A 27,197-nucleotide genomic window follows, 5' to 3' on the forward strand; every position below is an offset into this window, starting at 1 on the left:
TGTGTTCCTTTTAGGCTCAGGGTCTTTCCTCCAGATTCTGATGCCCTCCTCCACCTGCACCCCCTTTCAAAGGATGGATGTGGTAGAGACAGCTGGTCTCTTTGCTCTCTCTAGGGGCAGAAGGGAGAGTTTGCTCCATTCCCCTCTGGGGGTTCACAAGGTTAATCGAACTGAGTGTCAGGACAGGAAGGAGGCCAAGGGCTGAGAGGAAGGACGAAGGCGGAGGTCTGTGGCCACGTGTGTGACTCCCGACCAGCTCGATGTCATTTGTGCCCAACCCTCTCTCACGCACCGGCCAGTCCCACCTGGCCCCCAAGTGGCCCCAGTCTCTCTGTGCTGTGCTCTCTACTTCCTGCCCTGAACTAATCTGGAACCTCTGCCCTGGCTCCCGCCTCCCCTGTCAGTGGGGTCTGCTTGGTCCCTGTAGCTAATTTACACCCGTCAGGGTTTAAAATAGCAGAGGCATAAATGAAAAGTCCAATTTCTTCAAATTTGCATTGTAAAACCATCCTTCAACTTCCTTGAAATAAATTTTACTATTTTATTAGTGCAAACAAAATGGTAATAAAACACTAATACAGCGTCTTGTATCCAGGGGAAGAGCTAAAATTAACATAGAGCGAGCAGTGTTTGCTATTACATTCAATTACCTTTTTACTTGAGATTTACATTCTCATCCCCTTAATCTCCATAGTAGTGGCTTCAAAATCATTCCTCCCAGGCTCTGCCCTTCCAGGCCCCCACAGCTGGAAGCCAGGCCTCCCGCCCAGATGGTGCTCACCCTGGGCACGAGCCTGCCCCTTTCTCACAGCTGCCTCTTGTCATAGTTCCCACTCCTCTCCTCTGCTTGTAATTTTCTCACGTGTTAGCCTCTTGGAACAAGGTGAGTTCAAACCAAAGGGCTCTGGCCCAAGGTTCATGCAGACACGCAGCTATCAATAAGCAGGTGCATGGGGCACAGGACACAGGCACTGCCCGCCGAGCCTGCAGATGCTCTGCCTGGTACAAGATAGGGGCGGGAACTCCTGGGAGCCCCCGGGGAAACTGGCATCTCTGGTTTGACAGGTTGTGGGAGAGGGTTTGCTGCATGGCACAGCTGGGAACTCTAGATGGTGGTAGGAAGCTCCAGCTGCCCTGAATTGGGAGAGACAGGGGACCCACTGGCTCCAGCCCTCTGGCTCCAAGTAGACAAAGCCCAGGCCTTGGGACAGGGGGCCTTGTCAGTGGCAGAGGAGGGCTAGAAACCCCTCGCTGGTCTTCCTGTCCAAGGCTCTTTCTTCAATAGAAACGGGCCTAAAACCAGCAGACCAGCCACCCCCAGCCACAGCCACAAACTGATCCCGCAGGAGTGTCCCTTTGTGGAAGGAAGTGCAATGCCATGTCTGGAACTGGTCAGCCCTGCCCCATGCCCCTGGAGGAAATGACCGTGTTTCCAAGCAGCCCTAGGCCGATTTCTGGTTCTAAGTCTGTCCTGGACTAGCTGTAAACCTTGGCCAAACAGCCTTCCCTCTCCTGGCCTCGGTTTCTTCATCTGCATGGCATGAACAATAATCCTCGAGCCGCCTCCAGGGAAGGTCACGAGGACCGGAAGATCTCGGAGGTGCCTAAAAGCCCACAGGAGCCTCAGAAGCTGGACTGCATTCATTCCTGAGCCAGGAGCAGGAATGGGGATCTTTATCGGGGCTGCAGACACAGGCATCTGACACCCGGGTGAGGACACCTCTGGCCTCTGTGACTTTGCCTTGAGCCCACAGCCTCCTTTCTCCTCCTGGGTGAACCACTGCCAAAGAAAAGACCCTGCAGGGTTTCCACAAAATTGCCCAAGCTAATCTGGAAAAATCACCTGTTCACCCAGGACCCAGAGCTCCCCATAAGGACACTTGGAGAGCAAGTTTGGAGTGGGGAAGCAGGTAATATGTGAAAAAGTAGATATAAGGCTCCCTTGAAATTTTACTCTGTTTGGGGGGAGCAATTAAAAAGAAAGGTAGGGCCGGGGATTTAGCTCAGTAGTTTCAATGCCTGCTGTGCAAGCGCAAGGACCCAAGTTCGATCCCCAGTACCCAAAAAAAAGAAAGGTAAACACACAATCTCATACGCAATCACTCACACAAGTCATCTGCAATCACACACAATCATTTACACATACACTCACTTGCAATCCACAATGACACATGCAACCATTTGCACACAACCACATACATTCATTTACACACACAGTCCCACACACATTATGGCTCATGCACAATCTCACACCCTTTCGCAACCCTCCCAGGGTCCTCACCCCTGAATCTCAGTTGTAAAATGTCTCCGCGTAGTGGTACACACCTGTAACCTCAGCACCCTGAGCAGCACAGGCAGGAGGATCACAAGTTGGAGCCCAGCCTGGGCAACTTAGTGACTCAGTAAGACCCTGTCTCAAAATAAAATATAAAAAAGATGCAGCTCAGTGCAAAGGCCCTAGGTTCATTCTCCAGTACTGCAAAAAACAAAACAAAAAACAAACTCTCCCAGTGGACATCAGGAAGACAATACTAATCTAAACTGACACAGGGCAAATTCGTCTTTGTATCTGATCCACATGGAATTCTGAGTGCCACTAGCACCGGGCAGCTTCCAGGACTCCAGGAGACAAGAATCTTCTTTAAACCCAGCCGGAAGTGAGGGCAAAAACTGTTGGCAGTTGGGCAATACTGGCCAGAACACTAGGCATGACCATCCCTCCTTGTTCCCACCTCTGGCTCCAACCCTTTTTTCTTTGGTCTGTCCTCACCCAGAGAGTCCCCAAGCGGCTTTCCTGTTCCACAAATAAGAGGCGAAGCCCACTGCAAGAAGCCAGAGGAGCAACACCAGGCACAGAACGTGGACAGTTTTATTTGGTTTGAACTGGCTTTCTGCATTTTTTCCTTCTTATTTTTCTTCTTCCCACCCATGAAACAAAAGAAAGTTTGTTATTGAGGCGCAAACCTTTCTTGGGCCTTGTCCGAGTTCTACCTTGTTTTTCTTTTCCTCCCCCCACCCCAACCCCGCCTTCCCTGCCTCCCCACCTTGAATAAATAAAGCACCCATAGTTGGCACCGGCTGGTAAGGAAAGTACAAACTATCTCATAATTTTACAATTTTTTTTTTCACACACTGGCCTAGGGTTTTGGGCAAAGGACAAAAGCTATTGTTAAACAGCACAACACGGAGTTCTGAGTCACCGATACGCCTCAGCTTCCCGAGATCTCATAGGTTTCTTCGGTTGGCAGAGCCAGTGAGCTCAGCGCCCTGCGGGGGCCGTGGGTGCAGGCGCCCTCTCGCCCGGCGCTGCCCCACCTCCCACCCTTACCAGGGCTCCCTGCTGGGCCGACACGTTGGCTTTGTTGGTTTTTAATCATAGGGGGGAATTTAAATAAAATGTTGTGAAATAAAAAACAAATCACCCTCGTCCCGCTGCCCTTAACACTATAATTTTCATTTTGGAGGACTACCTCGCAAGCTTTGTCCTTGAGCATTTGTATTTTTATACAGTTTCCATCGTGGCCTACATGACACTCCACAAACAGGGTGGGGGGGCACTTTCATGCATTTCATATGCATTTTTCCATGTTTCGAAATCATCTCCGGGATGATTATTTGTGTAGGTGACACAGTATTTAGGCCGCTGTGTTATTCTTGGGCTGATGCTACGGAGAGAGACGGGGGACACCTCTCCTTGAGTTGGATCATTTATCCCCAAGATGCGAGTCAAGGAAGGGGCTCTGGTTGAGTGATCTGCATCACCTTGGCTGTGGGGCCCGGCCTTGGAGTCTGCACCTGGAGGCTGGGCAGGGGCAGCCCGAAAACTCCACCCCTCCTGAGCCAGGCCATGAACTCCCCTGCCCTGAAGCCCAGAGGGACTGGGTTCCAGCAACGGCCCCCATCCTGGAGTTGACCTTCACTCCCTACCAACTGCACTTCCTCTTTCTAAAGCGCCCTGGCAGCAAAAGGCCCATGACAACACTCTGCTCTCCATTTTTATATCTGAATATCTCAAAGCACTTAGCAAAGACTTTCATTTTCTCATTACCCCAAGGAGAAGAGGTCATTCGGGAAAATGGTACAAATATCCCCATTTGTCAAAAGCAAGAAGGAAGCGAGTTAAAAGGAAAATTCTACCACTTAACTGGGCAAAACCAACTCAGGAGAGTATATGGGGGTCTGGCTTGCCGGTCCCTGTACCCAGATTACTTCTCCTACACGGCTTCAAGAGTCTCATGACTGATAAGATGGCTCGGAGCCAAACCCAGGTTCTCATTTTGCTGACACTCTCGGCCCTCGGTAGCCCTAGCTCAGGAGTACTTCCTATCTCATCCGGGGACCCAACCCTCACCATTCCCTCTAATGATCCTAAATTTGTAAAGTATACATTGCACGAGAAAGAAATACACTAAATGATAAATAAGGTCATATCACAATAGTTAAGTTATAGGTGATTGTTTTTCCTTTTAACTAGTTTCAAAAACTGTTTAAAATACAATTCTGGGGCCAGAGATTTAGCTCAGTGGTTTCAGCATCTGCTGTGCAAGTGCAAGGACCTGAGTTCGATCCCCGGTACCAAAAAAATAAAAAAATAAAAATAAATAAAATACAGTTCTGTATTTTCCAATGCATGGCAGACAGTGTGCATTTCTGAGTCATTTCAAAATGCAGCCCTCCTTAAATCAACTGGAAGAACCCAGGTAAGTTACTTAACCTATCAGAACCTAATTTCCTGCCGGCGACAATAGGAATTGAACCACTACCTGCTTTGTGCCCTTCAATCCCACAAAAAGTCACAGCACAGGATCTGATACATAGTCGGCACTCAGTAAATGCCTATTTCCTTCCTCTATTAATAAAATGAAAATCTGAGAGCAACTCAGCTTGCTTGCTACCCCTTGGAGACAAAAGCAAGACCCTCTACCTACACCCGTTCGACTTCCTCCACATCCTCCTACGAGTCCCCGCTCCTCCCCAACAGGTCTCAGCATACAGATCCCAGGATGCAAGTTTTGGCTCTCTTGTGACTCACCTGGAGGATGAGGAGGGGACTCTGGGATGGGAGAAGCAGTCTCTCCTCCGACCTCCTTCACCAGGACGGACCCAGGCCAGCCCCTCTAGGCAGCACACGGGCCTTGTGCTATGGCAGAGGACACATCAGGAGGGCGATTCCTGGGTTTGCACCTTCCTGGCAGCCAACCTCCAGGAACAGGTGCCAGGCTGCAAAGGCCACCTGCTGCTGGGGGAGGGCAAGGGCCACACGCCCATCTGCTGAAGAGAGGCCAAGGTGAACCAAGATGGCAGCAGCATCTGGGAGTAGACTCCTGCCTGAGCCCGACTGTCCAAGCCAGTCCAAGGGCTTCCAGAGGGGGTGCGGGGGGAGGCATCCAAGAGCCCATCCCTGGGCATTGCAAGGCTTTTCCCTGCTCCTCCATGGCTCTGGACTGGACAGGCATGCTTGCCTTGCTGGTTTGGCAAGTACACTTCAGCAGACTTTGGGTGCCCACAGCCAGAGGGCCGGGGTCCAGCCTGGCCATGGGGGTCCTGAAGCCCAAGCAAAGGGACAAGCCTGAGCCTGCTGCCATTCAATTTCATGATGACAGACTGGGAGATATGGTAGCAACAGTAGCTGTCCCTTGTTGCCAAATGCCTTTCCAGTATTATTTCAAGCCCACAGAATAGGTACTGTTATTAGTTCTTTTACAAATGAGGAAGCTGTGGCTCAAAAGAGTTAGTGATATGTCTCAAGTCACATACTTGAGCCCAGCCTGGGCAACTTAATGAGACCCTGTTTCAAAACAAAAAATATTAAAAAAGGACTGGAGTATATAGTTCAGTGTAAACACTCTGGGTTCAATCCCTGGTACTGAAAAAAATTTAAAAAACAACCAAAACACTCCTAACAAATGAGGGGTTAGCAACACTACCATCCCTATAATAAAACCACTTTCTACATACTGCCAGATCTGACTTCTAATAGTTTGTTTTGTTAAACAAATTTCTATCTATGTTTATATTTTTTTCTTTTATTATCTTTATCCAGTTTTTGTATTAGCACAATGTTGATTTCCTAAAATGAGGGGAGAAGTGTTCCTTCTTTTGTCTGCTTTAAATGTTTGATATAATTTATCAGTTAAAATGTATAGGAGCCTGTTGCTGTCATAGAGGTAGGTTTTCAAGCTAGGAATATACTTTCTTTAATAGGTGCTATTCAAATTTTATATTTCCTCCAGAGTCAGTTTCATTAATTTGTCTTCCAAGGTACTTCTTAGAAGTTGTCAAATTTATTTCAAAAATGATTTTTGTAATATGCTTTCTATATCCTTTTAAATTCTGTAAAATCTGTGGTGGTAATATCTTCTAGATTTTGATATTATAATTTAAAAAATGTATAATTAATATTGTGTAATAGGAAGTAAAGGTCTAAAAGTGCAGAGAAGTGGGAGGGGCAGGGGAAAGGAAAGAAGGGAAAAGAAAAAATATGAGAAAAGGAAAACAATGGAAACAAAGTCTTTGCAAATAGGGAAGGGTGGAGGGGGTGAAGGGAGGGCAGGGGAAAGGGAAAAAAATAAGAGCCAAGACACTCATGTAAAGGTACAAGATCCCAATGATGAATGTAACTGTATTGTTCAACTAAAATGTACCAATAAACTTAAAGGGGAAAAACCAAAAAAACAAAAACCAAATGAGGGGTTAGGCTCACAGCCCAGCTCCAAAAGCAGGCAGACTCCCTAGGGCTTTCCAGAAAGGGGGTGCTGACAACATCCTCAGCCATAGGATGTGCCCCCCTAAAGAACAGGCTGTAATTCTGCCAAAATAAGGACTTCTCCTTGCCTCCTGTCCCCCAGAAATAGGAGAGTCTCCACCCCTCCAATGAGGCAGGATGGTCAGGCTGAAGAGAGGCCATGGTACCAGCACAGAAGAGGGTGTCCATACTGCCCTCCCTGGGGCTCTTGGGAATTTTAAATGGCGAGATCGAAGGATGTGGCCATCAGTGAGGACCTGATGCAAGTAACTATCTGTTGGCTGATTTATGGGTGCAGACACAGTGTGGAGGAGCACAGTGGGGCAGGGGCAGGGCCCACGGCACACACAAACCCTCCAAATCGAAAGACCTTTTTGCAAACCAGGGGTGATGCCAGCTCAAAATGTGTGCCCTTTCTTTAAAACAGGTCTCTTAGGGGAGGCTGGACATGGGGAGGGCACCAGGCAAGATCCCCATGGCTTGGGCTACCTGCCAGCTCTGCAGATTCCCATGGAGAAGGTCCTGAGACCCAGCAGCAGGTCCCACGGGTCCATGGTGGAGCCCAGCAGGGCGGGGGCTGGTGGGTCACTGGGGCAGACAGTCTCCGATCCTGCTGAGCGAAGCACATCTCTTCATTCAGGAACCCAGAGTAAAATGCACAGATGGGTCTAGAGTTGATTCAGCCCTTAACTCCTTCGTGATCACTGGTGGAGCCACTGAGGTGGTGAGGCACTGGGAGGTGGGGAGGGGTCAGGCCATGACTGGGATGGGCACAGGTCGGCCAGGACAGAACCCGGGCTGCTGATGTTACCGTATGTACAAAAAGAAATCCTAATTCCTTGCCAAATCCCTCTGCAAAGCAAATAGGCATTGGGAGTTTAGGGAGGGCTGAGAGAGCATGGGTTAGTTAGGTCAGGGGCAGAGGCTGGGGAGAGGTAGTTTTCTACCCACTGCCAAATTCTCATTTACTGTCAGCTCCAATCCATTTGGAACTCACTGACTCCATTGCCTTTTCACGGAGGAAGGAGCCTGTACAATACAGGGGTCTTTTCAGCTCCACATTAGCACACAGGGCACTGGGCAATGTCCGGGAATAAACACATGTCCCTCCCAGGGGCCACTGACCCGCACCTCCACCAGAAAAAACCCAGCCAGCCCAGGCAGGGCCACATCTGCACTCCCTAGGTTAATATTTTGGGGGTTTCGTTGTTTTCTTCCTGTGGTTTGGCCAGCAGATGAGTGTGTGTGTGTGTGCGTGTGTGTGTGCGTGTGTGTGTGTTCACGCACATGGACACTTTTGTATGTGTGCTGGGAGGTACAGAGACTCCAACTCTCGAGTAGAAAAGGCTGAGTTAATTTAAGGCAGCTCCAAGTCTTCCTTCTGCCCAGAGAAAGGAGGGATGGGAAGAAAGGATCCACATGAGGTTTCCAGAAAATAGGAACACAGCAGTGGCAGGGAGAGGGGGTTCATTTAAACTAACTCTGGAAAGGGTCAATTACGGATAAACCAGCATTTAGTGGGGGAGTGCCCCTAAGAACTTGGCAGTCCCCATCACTGTTCAGCAATCATTGTGAAAATAGTATCAACCATTGTTAAGAGCGGTGGTCCCCATTTCTGACGGGCCTTACTAGGTGACCCTAGTGATGATCACAAGGACTCAATGCGGAAGGCTCTGTTTACTGCCTCTCCCAACACCACGGGCTCAGAGAGCTAAGACCCTTGCCCAAGGTCACAGAGATTCTATGCTGCAGCAGCCACACGGTCCTGCCCTGGGAGAGAGGAAACGCGTTCTAAGGTGGAAAGGGAAGGTGGCTCCACGTCACAGAGACCTTGGCTCCAGGTAGGGAGAGCTCATGGACATCTAGGGACGTCCCTGCGGCCCAGTGCCTGGATCCACAGCCATCACTGTCCCTGGGAGTCCAGTAGAATCTTCTGGGATGCTGGGAATGTTCAGTGTCCCTTGATTAATAGTAGCTCAGCCACATGTGGCGAGGGAGGACTTGAACCAAATTTTTAATTTAATTTAAATTTCTATGGGGCCTAAGGACACTGGATTGGCCAGAACAGACCCAAACTCCAGCTACCCTATCCCTTCCTAGCCCGAGAGCTATTTTGGAAATAAAGTAAAAGAGAAGACAAGAAGGAGCATAGCTCACCAGCGAGGACCCTGCCTCTTGCACCAGTCTGTTGGGCAGCTGGCCTCTTTCTTCTTTCTTTCCCTCTTTCCTCCATTCCTTCCTTTTCCCTTCCTCCCTCCCTTTTGCCTCCTTTCTCCTTACTTGTCACTCCCTTCTTCCTTTCCTTCCTCCCCACCTTCTTCCCTTCCCTTTTCTTCCTTCCCCCTTCCTTCCATCTCTCCCTGCCTCCTTTGCTCCTTCCTTCCTTTCTTTCTTAGCAAAAAGCATCAGTTTAATTAGATAAATCCTCCGAGCACGTGGCCTGGAGTTCGTCATGGAAATTAACCTGCTCCCAGATCTCAGATAGTGAAACAAGAACCGGAGTGTTTTGGCATAGCACAGTGAAATGGGAGAGGCCGATGGAGTTTCATACACCTCATCTTCCATAAGTGCCCCTCGCCCCTCCAGTGCCCCCCGCCTCAGGCCACTGCCTCCATGTCCCCTCTGCCTCTTCTCCCAGCTCTCCCTGCCTGACTCCACCCACACCTGGGGTGCCCCTGGGCAGCCCCCCTCAAGGGCAGGTGGGAAACCGGGACTCCATCCACATCAGGGCCCAAGGGGACAGCAGCCTGGCTTGGCCCTGCAGCCGGGAGCCGAGCTTCTGAAGTTAGCTCAGGTTGTCAGCAACCGGAAGAAGGCTTGGCCCAAGCTCACCAGGTAACGTCTCAGCTTCTGTCCAAAGTCCCACTGTGTGTGGCTTGCTGGGCCAAGCTCGGGCTGGGAAAAAGTACTGCAGGATGAATCCCTCTCACCTGATCCTCACAGCCACCCCACGAGGTAGGAATTCTGGCCCCCATTTTACAGACAGAGAAACAAAGGATTAGAGAATTAATCTGAACAAGCGAGAGAAACAATTCAAGATTCACTAACAACTCAGTGTGGCTCCAAACCCTATGCTCTGCTGCCAAGGAGCCCTCATGTGCAGGACCTGGGGTTAACCAGACCCAGAATTTCGTAGGGTCCATAGGGACCTTGGGCCAGTTCCCAGCCCTGTCCTCCACCCCGCCCCAGCCTCCTATCCCGAGCAGTTCCCAAGCTAGACCTGCTGCCCCTCTGATCTCCAGGAACAACCAGTCTGACTACCATGGGAAAGAGGAGCCATCGGCCCTGGCCCGAGTTTGGGACTGACTCCGCCCACACAGGCACAGCCTTCTTCTCCTTCCCTCTGGACCCATCACCCCAAATTCCAGGGGGACCCCCAGATGGCCTCAGAGATAAAACACAAGATTCAGAATTTGCAACCAATACTGCATTGTTCCATACCTAAGGCAGTCCTGGCTCCCCGGATATGTAGAGACCAAGTGCTTCCCGTTTCACAGATGAGAAACACCGAGCCACAGCCTAGTAAGTAACTGACGCAAGGTCACATGACTTGGACCCCCAGATCTCTGGATCTGAAAGGCAAATATAAAATATATACAGCTCCTCGATGAATCTGTGGGCTCCAAGGCTAAAGCAGCAAGGCACACCCTACATCCTGAATGGGGCCCCCCGTTCTGCTGAAAAAGCAACCCTCAGCTCATCTCCAAGCTCCAGTGATGAGAGAGCCAGCCCATAACTTGATATAAAAACGCAACCCCAGCAGCACATACTGTGTCCCGGGCCTGGCTCTCTGGAATGGAATTCACAGGGGTCCCCTTCGAGACAAATACCATATTACATAAAACCGGCTCATCTGACATCGGGGACACCCTCCTCTTGACAACGTGACCATGATAAATTCTTCATTACATTTAATTACTTTCAGAGGATTCGCATAGCTACAAGCCCAGCTGACGGTCAGAACAACCTTATGAGGGCCACAGGATCAGAGGCCATTGGACAACAGAGGAAACTGAGGCCCAGAGAGGTCAAATGACTTGCTCAAGGCCATAGAGTGATTCACAGCAGGGCCAGCACTGGAGCAGGGTCCGCTGCTACCCACCCCCACCCTGGCCACACCTCATAGGACCCTGAGCAGGCACAGAGATCGGAAGCACAATGGCAGGGGTGTGGGCATTCAGATCTCTCCAAGCGCACGACCACCCATGTCTCGTCTGGTCCCCAGCCAGATACACAGGCACATGACCCCCGGTCTCCCCAAGGATCAGATTTCCCTGAAATTCCCAAAGGAGCCCCAGGACGAGTGGGCTCAGAAATGGCCCTCACAAAGCAAGCTGTACAGCTGAGTTCCCAGGGGCAAGGGGGGTGGGCAGAGCTGGGGACGCTGGCACAGCCCCTGTGGGTACTCTGCCAGCAATTAGTGCTGGGGAAGGTGCCAGCCCAGCGGCGCACATTCCCGCACCCCTGCTTCTCATTTACACACGTGCACGCTCTCACACACGGGCTTGAGCGTTCACACACACACACACACACACACACACACACACGGGCTCACCTACCCAGACACCAGCAGCAGAGAGGCAGCGCTGCTTCCTTTCAGTAAATCTCATCAGCAAGGCACACGCAGGGCATGCAATTTGGCCATTACTGCTCTTAAACAAGAGAAAAGCAGAATCCACTCACCATTAACCCAGCCCGCTCCCTCCTGGCCTCACATCAGCCAGCTCAGCCGCAAGCCCTCACCTCTAACTCCCACACACCCTCCACCAGCTCCCCAGAAGTTGTTTTCCAAAAGAAATAGTTTTTTTTTTTTAATTTCCACCCAACTTTGGTAAGAAAAAACCCCAATTGTGCTGGTCTCCAAGACCACCTGTCTTGGCAAAGAAAATGGTCTGTCACTGGAACACGCCGTTGACTAAGACCCTTCCCCAACCTCGAAGGAATCCTAGAGAATGGAAGCAAGGCGAGCAGGGGCCGCCTTTGACCTGGCCTGGAGCATCTTCCTGAGCAGGTGTGGTTCTGATCGGGCAACCTGTGGGGTGGCCCTGCTCCGCTCTGGGGTCCCCTGTGTGACAGCTGGACAGCACTGGCCGCCCCGGCCCTCCAGCAGGCTGGTGGGAGTGGCAGTGGGGACTGACTTTGCCTCCTCCTTCTGTCCCATCCCAGAGAATTGGAAAGAAGCCCACTAGCGCAAGGGACCCTGGAGGGTCCTTAGCCTGGGTTTATAAGATTTTGGAGACCCCTCAAAGTATAAGCAATATTTATGCTTATGACATTTTTTTTATTAAGAGGATTCTCAAAGCGGGCACAGAAACTCACAAGAAGGGGAAATGTGCAGCCCTCTCGTGGGCTCAGCAGTGCCTCATGCCCAGGTGCCCCAGGATGGAGCAGGCAGAGCACACGGCCTGATTTTCTCTCACCCCTGGTCTCTGCTGTGAGTGTTCCCAGCTGGCTGTCCTCCCCCTCGGAAGCTGCTGCCGGCCTCATCATCACTTTGCCTGGGAGCCAGGCCCTGCTTGCCCGCCAGGGATGCCCGCTGAGGCGGCAGAGCAGATGCAGACGCACCGTGGAGCCCACCAGCAGGGCGGAGAGGGAAGCCCGCTGTCGCTGCTGCTGAGAACCTCGCAGATCCTCTAAGCCACCTAGTGTCCAGAGCTGAGCTCTGGCCGCCGCCTGGGCCCTCGGGATTCTCAGAGCAGTCACTGCAGGGGAATTGGAGGGGACAGCAAGGGGAGGCTTGGAGCAGGACAAGCCCCCTCCACCTGCCACCCTGGTCTTTCCCAGGAGCCTGAGGCCAAGAGGCTGGGGATACCGTACCCAGGAGGAAGCAAAGGCCTTGTGGCCCCTGGCCACACCCCAGTGCTGTGCCATCACCTTGCTCCTTGACGTTAGCAAGTCACCCTGTCTCGGAGACCTCCTGTGTGTCAGCAGATAACCCATCCCACCTGGGACATCTTGGGCTTCCCCACCCCAACCTCCACGCCTCCCACAGAGCCTCCCAAACCCTGGGCCTCCACTCCCCAGGGCCTCTGGACCCACACACCCCCCTCCTCTGCTCTCTCTTTTCTCTGTGTCCTCAAGATTCCTCTCACCTTGAGAAGTGTTAGGATTACCCAGCATTTACACTCAGTGCTCTTCTTTATTCCTTAAGACTTATTAAGAATGATAATGAGTTCCGAAGGAGCTACGCGTGTCTCTCTCTCTCTCTCTCTCTCTTCTCTCTCCTTACCCCCACCCCTTTGCTCTCTTTCACTACATGTCTTTTCCACCAAAGACACGCAGGACAGATCCAGACCAAAAGGGGGAAAAAAATCCAGCAACATGGAACAAGGGCACCTGAGGATTTATATTCAATGAATCCATCTCCCACTGCCCTCTCCCTAGCTGTCCTCAATGATTGTGATTAAAAACAACAACAACAACAACAACCACCACCGCCCCTTCCCTGCTCGGAGTGGGGGCCACCCCTCACTCTGTGGGACTTTGGACAGGGGAACAGAAGGGCCCAGCTTGCCTGCAGAACCTCGTTAACGTGCAGCTCTTAAACGGTTGATTAATTTTTGCAGAATTTACGACAGGCTTTCGCTTTTCTTCCCCAAGCTGTGGCCTCAGAACCACAGTGACTTAACTTGGTGAACTTGAGGGGGGATCAGATGGGGGCCCCCCTCCTCCCAGTGGCTTCTTGCTGCTGGAACTACAGCAGCCGGGTGACAGATGGAAGACACCCAGATGCCACCACCCAGGCAGGAGACAGACCCACTCGCAGAACAGCGTGGCGGTCCGAGGGGAGATCACAGGGCAGCCAGAGCCACACCTGACTTTGGGCGACTCAGGGCTTTTTCATTTGAAAGTCAAGAAGCCAGTAGACAGCCCCTCCGAGCTGGCAAGGACACGGAGGCTTTCGCCCAGCAAACCACACCACGCATCCCGGGCAGAGGGACCGGCCTTATCGGTCTGCTGGGCTGCCCTTCAGAGAAAGGGAAGAACAGGTCCTAATGAAATTACGGTTTTTAAAATGTCTATAAATTAAATCTATCTCCCTCTCTCTGTGACTCTCCCCCCGAGCTCCCTCCTCTCCCAGGCTTGTTTGCCTGTGCACGGTTCCCTCTGCTCATGTCTGTTTTTCTGATATAGACATCAAGAGGTTACGGGCTCAATTACAACTCCGCTGGAGTCTCAGCATCTGACTTGCCTGGCCTTCTCTTCTCCTCTTCAGAAACCAGATACCAAATAAATCTCTCTTCTTTATATTTTTATTGTCAATGCCAAGAGATTCATTCCGTCGACTCACAGGCTTTTTTCACTTAGTTCAGAGAGGAGGAAAATATTCTTTTTATTCTTGTGTCTGAGGACAACATAGATGCTTTTCTCTCTATTTCATTCCCCCTTTCGAAGGACACACACAAAACCTTGGCTATACATGAAATTCTTAAAGGGAGGGGGCAGGATAAATGTCCTTAATGTACATCTATGGAGGGAAGGCAGAGCTGTTGGCGAATGCAAGCGGGAAATCTAGCACATTGCTAAAGTTAAAGGGTGACATCATAAGGTTTCTTGCTAGCAAAGGTCCATTTGAAAAGGGCAGAACATAAAAGGTGATTTTTCAAAAAAGGAAAAGAGTATCAGTCTACCTTTCCCATTATTGCCACTACATACAGAAGGGAGATGTACTCCCTGTAGGATTTCACACCCTAAGAGGACCCTCTTCTATCCATAAAAGAAAAAGTTTAAAAATCCAAGTCATGGTCAGTCACCATAGCTGTTGATTCCTAAGAAGCAGAAACGAGCTTCAGTCTAGGGGTCTAAGGGGGGAAAAGAAACAAAAACCAAAACCCTACCATAATTCTGGAAATATTAACCAGAGAGGATTCCAAAAGCTACTTTTCCAGAAAAAACACTTAAGACAAAGGCCAAAGAAGGCTGCAGCTGAAGGTGAATGGCAGAGAAAACTTTGTCTTTCCAATTAACCAAACTGGGAAAAAGAAGGGAGGTTGGGGGAACACATTACTACCAACTCATTAATTCTTTCCTGTAAACCATTTAATTAAACTCTGCTAAATACAGGAGAAATGCTCATTTTGGAGTGCTTCCCCCAACCTCAAAAGCAAATTCCTCCAGGTTCCTCCCAGCCATGCCAGCACCTCCCTCACCCCCACACAGCCACCTGGCAGGGCATTGCCAGCCTTCGTGGACTGCTTAGGCATTGAAGTGACAGCTACTGGGTCTGGGAGCTGACACTTGAGCTTTTCGAAGAAATGAAGGGAAATGAGCTGTTGATTTCTTGGTTAAAGTATTTTCTTGTTCTAACTCATGTTCTTATGTCACTGGGCTATAGAGAGAGAGAGGGAGAGAGAGGGAGGGAGAGAGAGAGGCAGCAGAGAAAAAGAGAGAAGGAGAGAGAGAGAAGAGAGATATGACTTTCCTTGAATGATCTGTTTAACCTAAGCCAGAGGAAAAAAAAGAAAGTCATTAATTACTTATGTGAGCTATTGCTTCAGAAAGACAATAAACCTGCCCGGTCGCCATGGATATGACATATTTGCTCTGAAAACAACACAATAATTAGCAAAGGGGAAAGATACAAGGAGAATATGCAAACTCCTGAGTTTAAAGCCACAGTGCTCTTTTTACTCCTAAGCCTCTGCTCTGTTTGCAATCCAAATCAAACAAAAATTTAAAATATAGCAAAGAGGGGAATAATAGGAATGGCTCCTCTCTCATCTGAGCTGAAAAGCAACAAACGCCCCACCTCCCCCCCAAAAGTAAAATAGCATAAAAGAGAAGCAGAAGGCGGCGTGTGTGTGTGTGTGTGTGTGTGTGTGTGTGTGTGTCAAGTATTGCCTCTGTTTTATTTCCCATAGCAGGGGTGGAGTCTTGAGGGTTTTTTGTTTTTTTTTAAAGTATGCTCTTATTTAGCATTGGAGCTTCTGGCCAGATATAAATTTATTTATGAACGCCAAATGCCCTGCGTATGGCTCGCCCCTCCCCAAAGTAAATGGAAAAGTGAAAGGGGGGGTGTGCTCTGGTTCAAAAAGCGAAGCAGCCTACTCAAAAGCCCCAGCTCTGCAGAGAGACCTCTACTCCCCATACCTCTAAGAAAATGGAACCTGGGCCCTACTTTAATATTAAAAATGCATTAAATGGTTTTACCTACAACTTAGTCCCAGGGGATCATTAGGAAATGCAATGGCTTTGTATCATATCTGTCAGCACGATAAATATCTAAGCCAGAGGAGGATCGCAATTTTTCAGAGTGTCACAAACCAAGATAAATTTTTTCTGCCTTACTTTTCTTAATGCACTGCACCCCACCACCATCACAAAAGTCCCAAGTCTACAAAAAATACATAGAGAAGAGAAAAGGAGGAAAAGTTGATACACCCTCAATCCCAGACAGAGGTTACTAATATTCTAAATTTAAAAATATGGAAAATAGGACTTTAAAATATTTGAGTGCTTCCCCCCCCATTAAAGCATTCCATTAATTTTGAGTAAAAACTTCTATTCCTTTCTTCCCAGAGGCTAATTTCCCCAAAACAGATGGTCAGGATCTAAAAGAGGAGCAAATATACCTCAACCCCCAAAGGCAGAGAAATCTAACTTTGAACTTCTTTTTAAATTAAGGGGGGGGAGATAAACTATTAATAAGTATGAAAAAATGAGCTGAGTTTTGTTTTTCTTATTCAAAAATCCTTTAAACACAAGGGGAGCAGATATAAAGGGGAGGTCCATATTTAACTGACTTTCCTATTTTTTTAAACAATAGTTGGATTTTTTTTAGATTGAACTCTTTGATCTTGAAAGAATTTTGCTCTTCTATGATGGGGGGGAAGAGGGTGGTGGTGAAATGATCTGTTTTAAATGATGATGCAACTTAGGGATCAAAGCCTGCGCTTTCTGCTAGCCATAATAAGCTGTACTTGCCACAAAATGTCAGTCTTCCCGGCTCCTCTCCTTCGTAAGAAGGAAATAAAACGCGCCGAGTCTCAGAATAAGACACTAAGTCTCAGCAAGGTGCAAAGTCTAAAAAAACCAAACAAACACCAAAAAAGGGGCAAGGGGGATTTAAAAAAAAGAGGGAAGCACTGCCCCTTTAAACGTTTTAGTGCATATGGAGTTTGATTTCTGAAAGAGATCAGTTTAACATCTCCATAGAAACCAGCAACAGATTATCATCAACAGACTGAATAACTAGTCTAATAAATTAAACAGGAGGCATAAGATCGCTGGAAACCCGATTACTGAAGTTCAACAATATTCCCCATAAACTCTCGTTAACCGCCTCTAAGGTGGCTAACAAGATGGGGGGAGGCGTCTCTCCAATTCGCCGAGTTCCGGGGAGAGAGGCCGTGGCCGCCGCCGAGGAGGGAGAAGTTCCCCCACTCCGTCCCAGAGAGGGTCCCAGAGCTCCAGGGAAAGCAAACCTACAAGCCAAAGTTTGGGAAGTGGGAAAGTGGCTGGGGATCGGCCGAGGTGGCAGAGGTCGCCAGAGATGGCGCGGGTCGCGACGACCGCCCCAGACGCACCTCCTCGCCGCCGCTAGGGCGAAAGCCGGGCGCTTTGCTCTCAGGCGCCGAACGGCCCAGCGCCCCCTCCGGGCACGTGGAGCGCAGCCCGGCGCAGCCCCCGGGGACCAGCTACCCCCCTCCTCACGCCCGGCGCAGCTGCTCCAGCTCAGCCGGGACAGCTCCCTTCAGGACTGCGATGTGTGTGTGTGTGTGTGTGTGAGTGTGAGTGTGTGTGAGTGTGTGTGCGCGCGCGCGCCCCCCGTGGCGCGGGGGGGGGGAATCAATATTCCTCGGCAATCTGTTTTCCAGTCCCCTCGCGCGCTCTCACCTTGCGCCTGTACCAGTTTAGAGATTTCCTAAATTTACCAACTTCGCCTAGCTACTACCCAGGGCCTCCCCCACCTCACCCCTGTGAGTGTACCGGGTGCTGGCGGGACAACCGCACACAAGGAGGGCTGCGCCCCTAGACTTCGCTGGAGCGGCGACGCGCACTCCCCAGTCGCCCAGCGATCCAGCTGGGTTTGGAGGAGCTCAGAGGAGGGGTGCATTCGCCGCTTTCCAGACGGACAAATCTTACGCACGGGCACACGCGCCGCACCCTCCCCGGCGGGACTGGAAGCAGGTCCTCGCCGCTCCCAGGCCCGCTTCCCAAGCTGAGGCTGGGTCCGGAGAAACTTGTGCGCCGGAAGAAGCGGCCCTCTGCCTCGCTTCGCGCTCCGCGCCTCCCTCAACTCCGGACCCGGGTCGGGGAGGACTTGGAAGAAGAATCTGCACCCAACCCCTAGAGAAAAATCTATTATTATGATCTTAATCTACGCCCCCAAAGTGTCCCTCCCGCTGTGATTGACGGCACATACACCTGTTCCCCTCTCGGAGGAGCTTCCAACGCTGGGGACCGACATTCGCCCCTCCGCTCCGAGAGGCCCAGAGCCCGCCCGCGCCCGGACAGTCCCCCACCCGCCGCCCCATTGGGGCCCCGTTCGAACCTCGCCCTCCCAGCGGCCGCCCCCTCCCCTTCCAGGCCGGGCTCCCAGGCCCTCCCGCTCTCGGCCGCACTGGCTTCGGAAAGAGAGAAAGAACAGAAAGCAAAACTTCCTGGCGGCCGTAGGTCATCAGCTGCACATTCTGCAAATGCCACCGAGTAAAAATAAACCGGCCGCCGCTCCGCCCAGCCGGTTCACCCCGGGCGCACGACTCGGCCCCCTGCCCCGGGAGCTCCGTGACTGTCGTTCTGGCCCGATCCCCCACTTCCGCGCACCCCCTTGGAGCCCCGCTCCCCACACCCGTTCAGCAACCACACGCTCCTTTGCCGTGAAGCCCGACCCAAGTGACCTGGTGGCCCAGCCATTTCCCCTTTGGTGTTCCCTGAGCCCCTGTAAGTCACTCTTCTCCCTGTCCTCCACCAAGTGCGTATTTCAGCCCTGCGCCCTTGGATTCGGGGTTCCTCCTCCCCCAGTGCGAAGCCCCCAGGTAACCCTCAGCCCACCTTAGGACACCGACCCCGCCTCACCGTCTCCCGCCGCTGCAGAGCCCCCCGGGAGCGCATCGCTCCACCCGCCCACCCATGGGCCTGCCAGCCCAGCGTCCCACGTCGCCGGGCGCAACTTCGCTCCCGGCGCACACAACCGCCGCCGCAACTCTCCCGAACTTTTCCTCAGACCCAGGCGAGCTCCGGCCAACGGCGGGGAGACTGAGCCGGTGCTCCGACTCTGTGCCCAGAGCTGGCAGCCTGTGCCCGGGGAGGCTGGGGGTGAGGGCGCGAGTGAGGAGCGCCACTTGCCGCGCCTGGAGCAGCGCACTTGAGATCAACTTCCCAGGCACGGATGAAAAAGGGGGCGCCGCTCCCCCATCCAAGAAACCTCTTGCCGTCGTTTTCCCACCGGCGCACCCCTTGGCACCCTGCGCCTAGGCGAACACTGCCTACCTCTGCCGGCAGCACGCACACCCGGTGTCGGGGCACCAGAGCCGGCTGGAGGCGATCCCTACCCACCCCTTCCCCTGGGCAAAGTCTTGCAAAGTCACCCCAGGCGCCCCTCACTCCTGCCTCCTTCTCTGCCTTGGAGAGCGCACGACCCCCAGGCAGCTGTAGGGGGGGTGGGGGAAGGAACGATTACCCGGTATTGGCGAGCACCTGCCCTGCCCCCAGGGAGCCCACAGCGCGGGGAGGGGGCGCCCCCACCCTATTCGCAAAGTCCTGTTCTGGCGCCTGGCACCTCCCCCTCTGCTCCCCTACCCCGCCGCCCCCTCAGTTGGAGTAAGTGACCCCCAGGAGCAGCATCCCTCCCTTTCCCCCCGAGCCGCGCGCGGGGCATTCCCCTGGCCACCGCGGGCGACGCGCCGCCCCGCGCCCAGTTGCCAGCCCTCCGTGCCCCTGCCTCCCGCGCGCCCGGAGTTGGGTGGCAGCCGCCGCTCGCAGGCTGGCTGGCTGGCGGGCTCGCCCGCTCGCACGCCCGCTCCCAGCTGCAAGCGGCAGCCCCGGGGGTGGGGAGCTGCACCGGGACAGGGGGTGAGGCAGGGAGGCGCCCCGGGAGGCCCGCGGAGCTGGGGGCGGGAGGGGGCCGCGGCGGAGGGAGCGCCGAGTCTCTTACCTGCACTTGGGGCGGCTTTGGGTGACTTTCCAAGTCCGGGGGAAAAATGTGTGTGTGTTTGGGATGGAGCGCCGTGGGCGCGCATGCGCTGCCTAAAGTTGCCGGATCCCGGATTTTTCGCTCCCAGTCTCCGCTCTCGCCCGCTGTGATTATGGAATTCTCCGCGGCCGAGCGGGCGAGTGGGTGGCATGCAAAACCCGGGCCGGATCGCGGGGCCCGGCTCCGCTCCACCCTCACACCCCCAGACCTTCCCCTCCCGGATTCTTCCCACCCACCGGCCCTTTGGGCTCGGCGTGCGCGCGCCGCGAGATGCGGTCTTCGGAGCAACATTTGAGCGCGCCGCTCCCTTTTGCCGCTCCAAGACGTTTCCACTTCTCTCTACCAAGTGGAATCCAGGCTTGGGCAGAAGAGAGGAGGGATGGGTGTGCGTTACTTTTCACCTGTTCCGAACCCCGAACCCCGAACCCCGAGAGCCCGAATTTGGTTCCCATTTTTCCACCGAAGAACTGACTTTTTTTTTTTTTTTTTGCAAGTTAGCGTGTCAGAATCGTCAAACTCCAAGGAACGTAATGTTCTCGCTGTTCGCTGTCCTCTCTTCTTTGCACTTGATCTTTGCAAGGTTCCACCCCCCCCCCCCCCAGTCAGCCTCTTGTGCAGGAAATCCTTAAGTGAGCAAAAATGACCTTTACACGGTGGGGGCGAGGGGTAGCAGATAATAAACATTTAAACAGTGATATTGCAGAGAGTGAAAGGAGCCACACAGAAAATAAAACAAGGCGGCAGGATAAAGAGTGTCCTGGGAGAGCTAAGCAATCCCCTGCCCCGAGGTAGGCGACAGCATCTTTGAGGGAGAAGAACCCCCATGCCCACCCTGCCCACTGCCCAGTGGGCCTGCGATGGCCAGCACCAGTCCTGGGGTCCTGCCGCCCCAGTCCTGCCTCTCCCTGCCAGGCCACCCCCGGTTCCCCAGCACGGAAGCACTGTTTCCCCTGCCCCAACAGTCACGATGGAAATAAAGGGAGACATGAAAGAAAGGGGAGAAACACAGAGGAGAGGGGATGAAGGAGAAATTGACCGCGATACTAAACTAAATAGATAAATGATTAGTTGAATAAATGAATAAAAACTCAAAGTGTGACCCGCGGTGTGGAGATGAGCTGTACACAATGCAGTTAATGAAGAGGTAATGCCACCAGCTGGTAAAATGGTGCTGTGGGCTGGGGACTTCGGGCCTGCTCTTTGCGGGACGAGACACCCTGCATAGTTGTCCACACAGGCATTTGCTAGGATCCATCTCAGAGCCCTGCCTTAAACTGGAAGTAGCTGTTCCAGAGGCAAACGACACAGAAACAGAGTCCATGGACTCTATGGCCCTCTGGCCCTGATGGGGCAGAGGTTTTCCTGTCCCCTAACAAACTCATTGGATTTGTGCCAGGAAGAACCTCACACTCATTCCTGGCTGGGAAAGAATCCAGCTCAAAAAACCCAGTTCCATCCTACCTGGAATGGGCCTGGGAATCAATTCAGGGCTTGTCTGTATGGGGTGCAGAATTGGGCTTTGGGTTTCATTTTGATGTCTCCCCACCTTATAACAAGAATTAATAGGAAGTAGCAGCATATCAGTACAACCACAGATTGTAACTTGATTTCTACCCCACCACCAAAGGCACCCCCAGCCTTGGGGATCAGTGTCACCCCCGTAAACCAAGGCCCCGTCCTCTTTAAGGTGGTGAAGTAGGTTTTCTAACTTTTGACTCCTGGCTCAGCTCATTCCTGGGCCAGTGCAAAGAAACAATTTTCAGCTTGAATTTAGGGTCAGACCCCAGCCACTCATCAGCTGGGTGGCCTTGGATGAGGCATTTGACCCCTCTGTGTCTCAGTTGCCTCAACAGTAAAATGGGGATGATCATAAAAGCCTTATTGCCTGGGATTGTTGGGAGACTAAAATAAGTTAATGCAGGAAAAGGGCTTAGGCCAAGATACTGATCAATAGGGGACAGTAAATGTCATTGCTCCTGGGGACATCCATTGTTCCCTCCACTTCTCCTTTCTTCCTATCCTCTCTCCTTCTTTTCTTTCTCTCTCTCCCTGTCTCTCTCCTTGTCTCTCTTTCCTCCAGCAGTAGTCCTTGCCTCATTCATTCATTTGGCAGGTGTCTGCTAAGCCCTAGTGAAGGGCAAATGCCTCCAAGCAGTGTGAGTCAGAGCCAACCTGGACCAGGCCCTGCCTTGGGGGGCTGGCGAGGAGCAGAGCCACCCCTTCTCCACTCTAGGGTCAGCCTCTTCTCCTCTCTCAGGTGTACCCCTTTCCCACAACAAGCCTCCTCCCTGCTTCCCCCACCAATGCCACCAACAGTGGTGTCTCACCCACCTAACTTGCATTAAACCATCTCTGCTTCCCTCCGCTTTCTCAATGGCTCCACAACCTCCCCCTCTATAGGAGCCTCACCAGGGTGGGAGGGCTGGAAGCAGTGGCCAGGGTGGAGGAAGGAGGAGGACATTGGAGGAGATAAAAAGGCAAGGTCCCTCTTGCTTCCCAACTCAAAACAGAAAAAAGTAAAGCAAGGGGCTAGGACAGAGTACCATGCCCCAAGAGCAGCATCTGGTCTTGGCCTCTGAGGCTTGCTCCTCCACTTCTGGGTTCCCACCCCCTCCTGATGTGGGGACTGAGACCAGATGCTTTTTCCCTATTTTGTCCAATTTAGCATTTCTTGATCTTCCCCCAGAATGAAATCCCAATTCTCTCTGGTCAGCAAGGCCTCTAAGATCTGGCCACCACCTGTACTAGGCCTCACCTCACTCTAGCTTCTCACTCAGTCCTTTTGCTTCCAACACACTGGCATCTTGCTGTTCTGGAAAATACCAAGCCTATCCCTACCCCAGGGCCTTTGCACTTGCTGTTCTGTCTGCCTGAAGCACACTTTTCACCGATTGCTCCCTTCCCATAGAATCGCACTGCTCCTCTCTCCCTTCTTCAGGGCCACTTTCTCACTGAAGTCCTTCCCAGCCTTTATCACATTGCCCTGTCTGAGCATCTAAAATGAATGTACACATTCAGTTGTTCCCATGTTCCCTTCCTGGCTGCCCCTGCTAGAATGGAAGTATTTTGCAGGCGAGGATTTTCTTCTGTGTTCCCTGATGCTCACGGCCCTCCAGCATTGCCTGGCACATAGGCTTTGTGAGTATGGCACCAAACCAAGGTAGATAAGTCTCTACCTGTGCTCTAGGGGGTCAACTAGAAAAGTCCTGGACAAAGATTTCAGGAGGTAAGAGGAGCGGGTGAAATCCAGGAGCCGCAAGTGTAGGCAGTGGCCTGGCCAGTCCTCAGTTCCCTGGCATTGGCCTGGGTCCATGGTGGCAAACAGAACTGTCATACAGCAGAGGGGACTGCCCAGGTGGGAGGACCCAGGTGATCAGGAGCCTGTCCAATTTCTAAGTCTCCAAGGAAGACAGACAAACACCCCTTCCCCACTCTGAGAAGCTGAGCACCACGCCTGGCAACCAGGAGGCTCTCCATAATTGACCGTGGAACAACAAGAAAATGTAAGTCTCAGTCAGCACCACTGGGAAAGTCTTGAAAATAATCACGGCTCAGCTTCCTGGTCACAGTGTTTTGGTTTCTAGTCCTCAGCAGCAATGGAAAGCAAAACCTGTTTGTACATCAATAGCCAATATTTATTGAGCGATTGTCATGGGCAAGGCACCATGCTAAGGGCTTGTGCTATCTCATTAGCCCCACTTGACAGTTACGATGAACAGACCCATTATACAGAAGAGGACACTGAGGCACAGAGAATGATTCACCCAAGACAGTCTAACCCCCCCAGGACCAGCTGCTTGGGCAGGGAGGTAACCAAAGTCCCATTCCCCGACATTTCTACCTGTCTTGAGGTCCTCCTTGATTGGGGCCTGTGTTTTGGGGACTCATAGTGCTGTCCCCTAGGTGCTCAATGGATGCTCAGGGGCGGAGTAATTGAACCAGTGCCCGAGATAAGTGATTATGATGATTACTGGGCAAGTTGTAATTAAAATTTTTTAAAAAGCTGAGTCCATTCATTTCGGTTCAGAATGTCTCTCTTGGGAGTGTCCTGGGAGGAGCCTTGGGAGGGGCTTCTTCCCAAATACTGAGCTGGATTCTCATCCCATCCAGGCTAAGTTGCTTTACAAAATTCTCATCCTTTTTGCAAAGTACATCGGTATTTCTTTCAGGCTACATACACAATACATATTTGTTGTGGAAAATTCAGAAAACACAGATAAACAGAAAGAAGAAAATGTAAATCTTCCTTAATCCCCACCACCCATGAATAATCACGGTTGTTGATTTCATGTACTTATTTCCAATGTAGGTTTTTAGTCTCTCTCTCTTTTGTCCTTTGTTTTATTGTATACAATCAGGATCATATGGAACACACTAGGTTATCTTTTCTTAGCCTGCCTCGTACTTGTAGTGTGCGCACTTTTCTCCCATCATTAGATCTACAACGTGCTTTTTAATGGCTGTATTGTGCAGTTTGATCATAATTTACTTGAGCAGTTCCTCACTATTGGAAATTTTGGACATCGAACTTGTTTCCAATTCTTTTCATTATTATAAATAACTCTGATGAATATCCTCACCCATAAATAACAGTGCACATTCCTTAAAGTGGAGTTGGTGCAGCCAAGGGTGTGCATACATTTTAAAGCTTTTGAGACCTATCACTTAGATTGCTCTGTCAGACCTGCGTTCCTTCGCCCTTCCCCAGGCAGTGACCGAGCAAACCCAGCTCCCTCTTCGCTCTCTAGCACTTTGGTGTCTCTCTCTCTCTCTCTCTGCTAATTTAATGGGTGAAAGAGCCTGCGATTTCAGTAATGAATCCTTATTAGACCCATGCTGGCCAAAAGCAGAGCCGTCTCAAGGTTTGAGTGGCCTTGTTGAGACTCACAAGCTCGGCAGGGACAGGGACAAGGACTCCGGGGCTGGAGCCCCAGAGCAAGCACTGTGACAGTAGCCGGTGGTGGGGTCCTAGGCATTAGCTCAGCCCATGGGAGTTCTGAAGGGGGCATCTGGCTCAGTCTTGCAGTCTCAACGGAGATGAGCTCCCCCTTCCTCCTGCCCCTCTACACCTTCCAGAAATGTCTCTCAGCATAAAAGCCTTGGGGATTTCTATGCCATAAATACTACCTGTTTTCCTTGTACCTGATTTCATTTTCCCTGTCTCATCTCTCAGCTCAGCTCCAAGCAAGGGACAAGCTGTTTTTCTCTCTGGCTCAACCTTCTCCTTTTCTAGTTTGTTCTAATTAATTGACTTTTTCTCGTATTTATGTTTACCCCTGCCTGGTAACAAGAGGAATCACAGGTGACTAATATTTTCCTTGTAGGAACAATTCTGTAGTCCCAGGGTCTCTGATCTCTGCCACACTCCTTCTGTCTTTAACGTCTTCCAAACCATCTCTCTTAAAAATAAAAAAGTTTTAAATTTCTGGGAAGAAAAGGGTAATTTGTGTTCCTGCAAATAATTCAGGAGACACAAAGAAATACAAATATAAGTAAAACACAGGCAATAAAAAACACCCACAATCCAAGAGCCAGGTATTTGGGTGTGAATTGGACTTAAAAATGCAAAGAATGAATTGAAGTGAAACCCACCAGGCTGGCATTCAGCGCCACCCTGGTGGCCCTCCTGGGAGATCTGAGGATGTGTGAGCACAGGAGGGTTTCTCAGGACGTCTGTATGGGAGGTGGGAGTGGACATGGTGGGTGAGTGGGTCTCTATGTCCCTTTAAAGAGGGTTTGGGGCTTGGCTGCGCTCTGTTTGCATGCTGGCAGCCAACACTGAATACACAGAGGTGCAGCCAGGTGAGGGGCAGGGCCAACTTCTGACATCACCTCTTACCCAAAGAGCCACGGGCCAACACCTAACCCCTCCCACGCCTGCCAGGGCGGGGCAGGCCTGGCACCAGCACCCTGCCAAACAAGGTTAACCCCGTGATGGAAGTCAAAGGACCCACCTTCCTGCTCTCCACTTGTCCTCAGAACAAAGGCCATGCTCTGTGGCCTGGTGGGTCCTGCCACATAATGCACGCACCCCATCTCAGGGAGCCCAGACCCCTCCCTGGCCTCCAGCCCACCCGTTTGTGGGGGACACAGGCTCTGCCAGCAGAGGCATCCTGAACCCGTTGAGGGTCTGCTACTGCATCCCAGGATTCGGATCCTGCCTGACACTGGTGTGGCCAGGCCATGGGCGCAGGGAACCTGTCCCCAGGCCCCCGGAAGTGGCCATGCTTCCTCCAGACAATGACGGGTACCTGTGCAGGCACCAGCTCCAGCCCAGTGCACTGTGTCTCACGGAGGGCGGGGCAGGCCAGGGAGGCAGGAAGGAGCTGTCTTGCTGATGTGGTGCCTTGTGTCGTGAGCAGGAGCGCCAGGTAGTCGAGTGTGGGTGGGAAGATAGTCCTGTTGTGCCAGGCTGGCCCGGATGTGAGTGATGGCCCTGCCCACCACTCCTGTGGCCTCACCTCTCCCCACCCCCACCCCTGGTCAGGCCACAGGGGCTCCCGGGAGCTGTCACCTCCCCTGCTCTGCTCTCCGGGCCTTTCTTCCTCCCACTCACCCACTGAAGACCAAAACTGGCGTTACTTCCTCCATGCAGTCTTCCTTGATGTGCCTCTGCTGGAGGCCGTATCAGATGCCCCGCCTGACCACCCACTGCCCCATTAGGCTCTGAAATCTGTACTTAAATCATTGCTGGATTGGAGTTTGGATTTCTTAATTTGGTCACATGGATTCAAATCCCAGCCCTGCTAAGTAATCAAAGTCTGTGTTAGGACCTCTCTGAGACTCAGTTTCCCCTGTAAAATAGTAACAAAGCATTGTCAGGAGAATTCAGTGAGATAATTCATGCTGTGTATTTAGCCTGAATTCATGCATAACAACTGTTGTTATTATTATTTGTGGCATCTAGCAGAATGCTTCCAAAATGTCAAGTGAACAAATGGTGTCTCTGTGTCAGATGTGTGTGTGTGTGTGCAGGCACATATGTGTGCGCGTACATGTGTGTGATGTGTCACAGCATGGGCCTGGGGGGGACGGGAACTCGAGGCTGGAGAACCAGTGTGGACAGCGGCCGGTCCTCTGTGGATGTGTGTGTCCACTCTGAAGGGTAATGGGTTGGTTATTTATGGTCAGGGCTTAAAAAAAAATAAAAAGACAAACCAGTGTTCAGTAATGACAAAGTAATTACCTTTTTATTATTTTTTCAATAAGATTCAGAGGGAATGTGGGCCTTGGCGGAGGCCAAAACATCCAGCCTGGCTTCCTGAGACTTGGAGCTTCCCTCATTGCCACTGCTCAGCCCCAGGAAGGGGCAGGCCT

The 27,197-nt window shown here is 51.7% G+C and overlaps 1 protein-coding gene across 12 annotated transcripts in view; it reads right to left on the reverse strand.

Moving 5' to 3' along the window:
- Casz1 (castor zinc finger 1) overlaps positions 1-26,253 on the reverse strand; it is a 150,243-nt gene extending 123,990 nt beyond the window's left edge. For 4 of the 12 annotated variants that reach the window (XM_087214434.1, XM_087214442.1, XM_087214444.1 and 1 more), the window contains exon 1: positions 19,842-20,015. The gene's annotated coding sequence lies outside the window, so the exon portion shown is untranslated. Of the gene's footprint in view, positions 1-781; positions 2,299-2,325; positions 2,411-5,032; positions 10,158-10,186; positions 10,318-11,304; positions 18,202-19,841; positions 20,016-26,131 lie in introns of those variants that run through there. The other 8 variants (XM_087214436.1, XM_087214435.1, XM_087214439.1 and 5 more) reach the window with 8 other exon arrangements.
- Positions 26,254-27,197: the final 944 nt, after the last annotated feature.

The sequence above is a fragment of the Heterocephalus glaber genome, unplaced genomic scaffold, assembly GCF_053883595.1.
Source record: "Heterocephalus glaber isolate CG9 unplaced genomic scaffold, H.glaber_assembly_v1.0 deba00001447, whole genome shotgun sequence".
Taxonomy (NCBI): Eukaryota; Metazoa; Chordata; class Mammalia; order Rodentia; family Bathyergidae; genus Heterocephalus; species Heterocephalus glaber.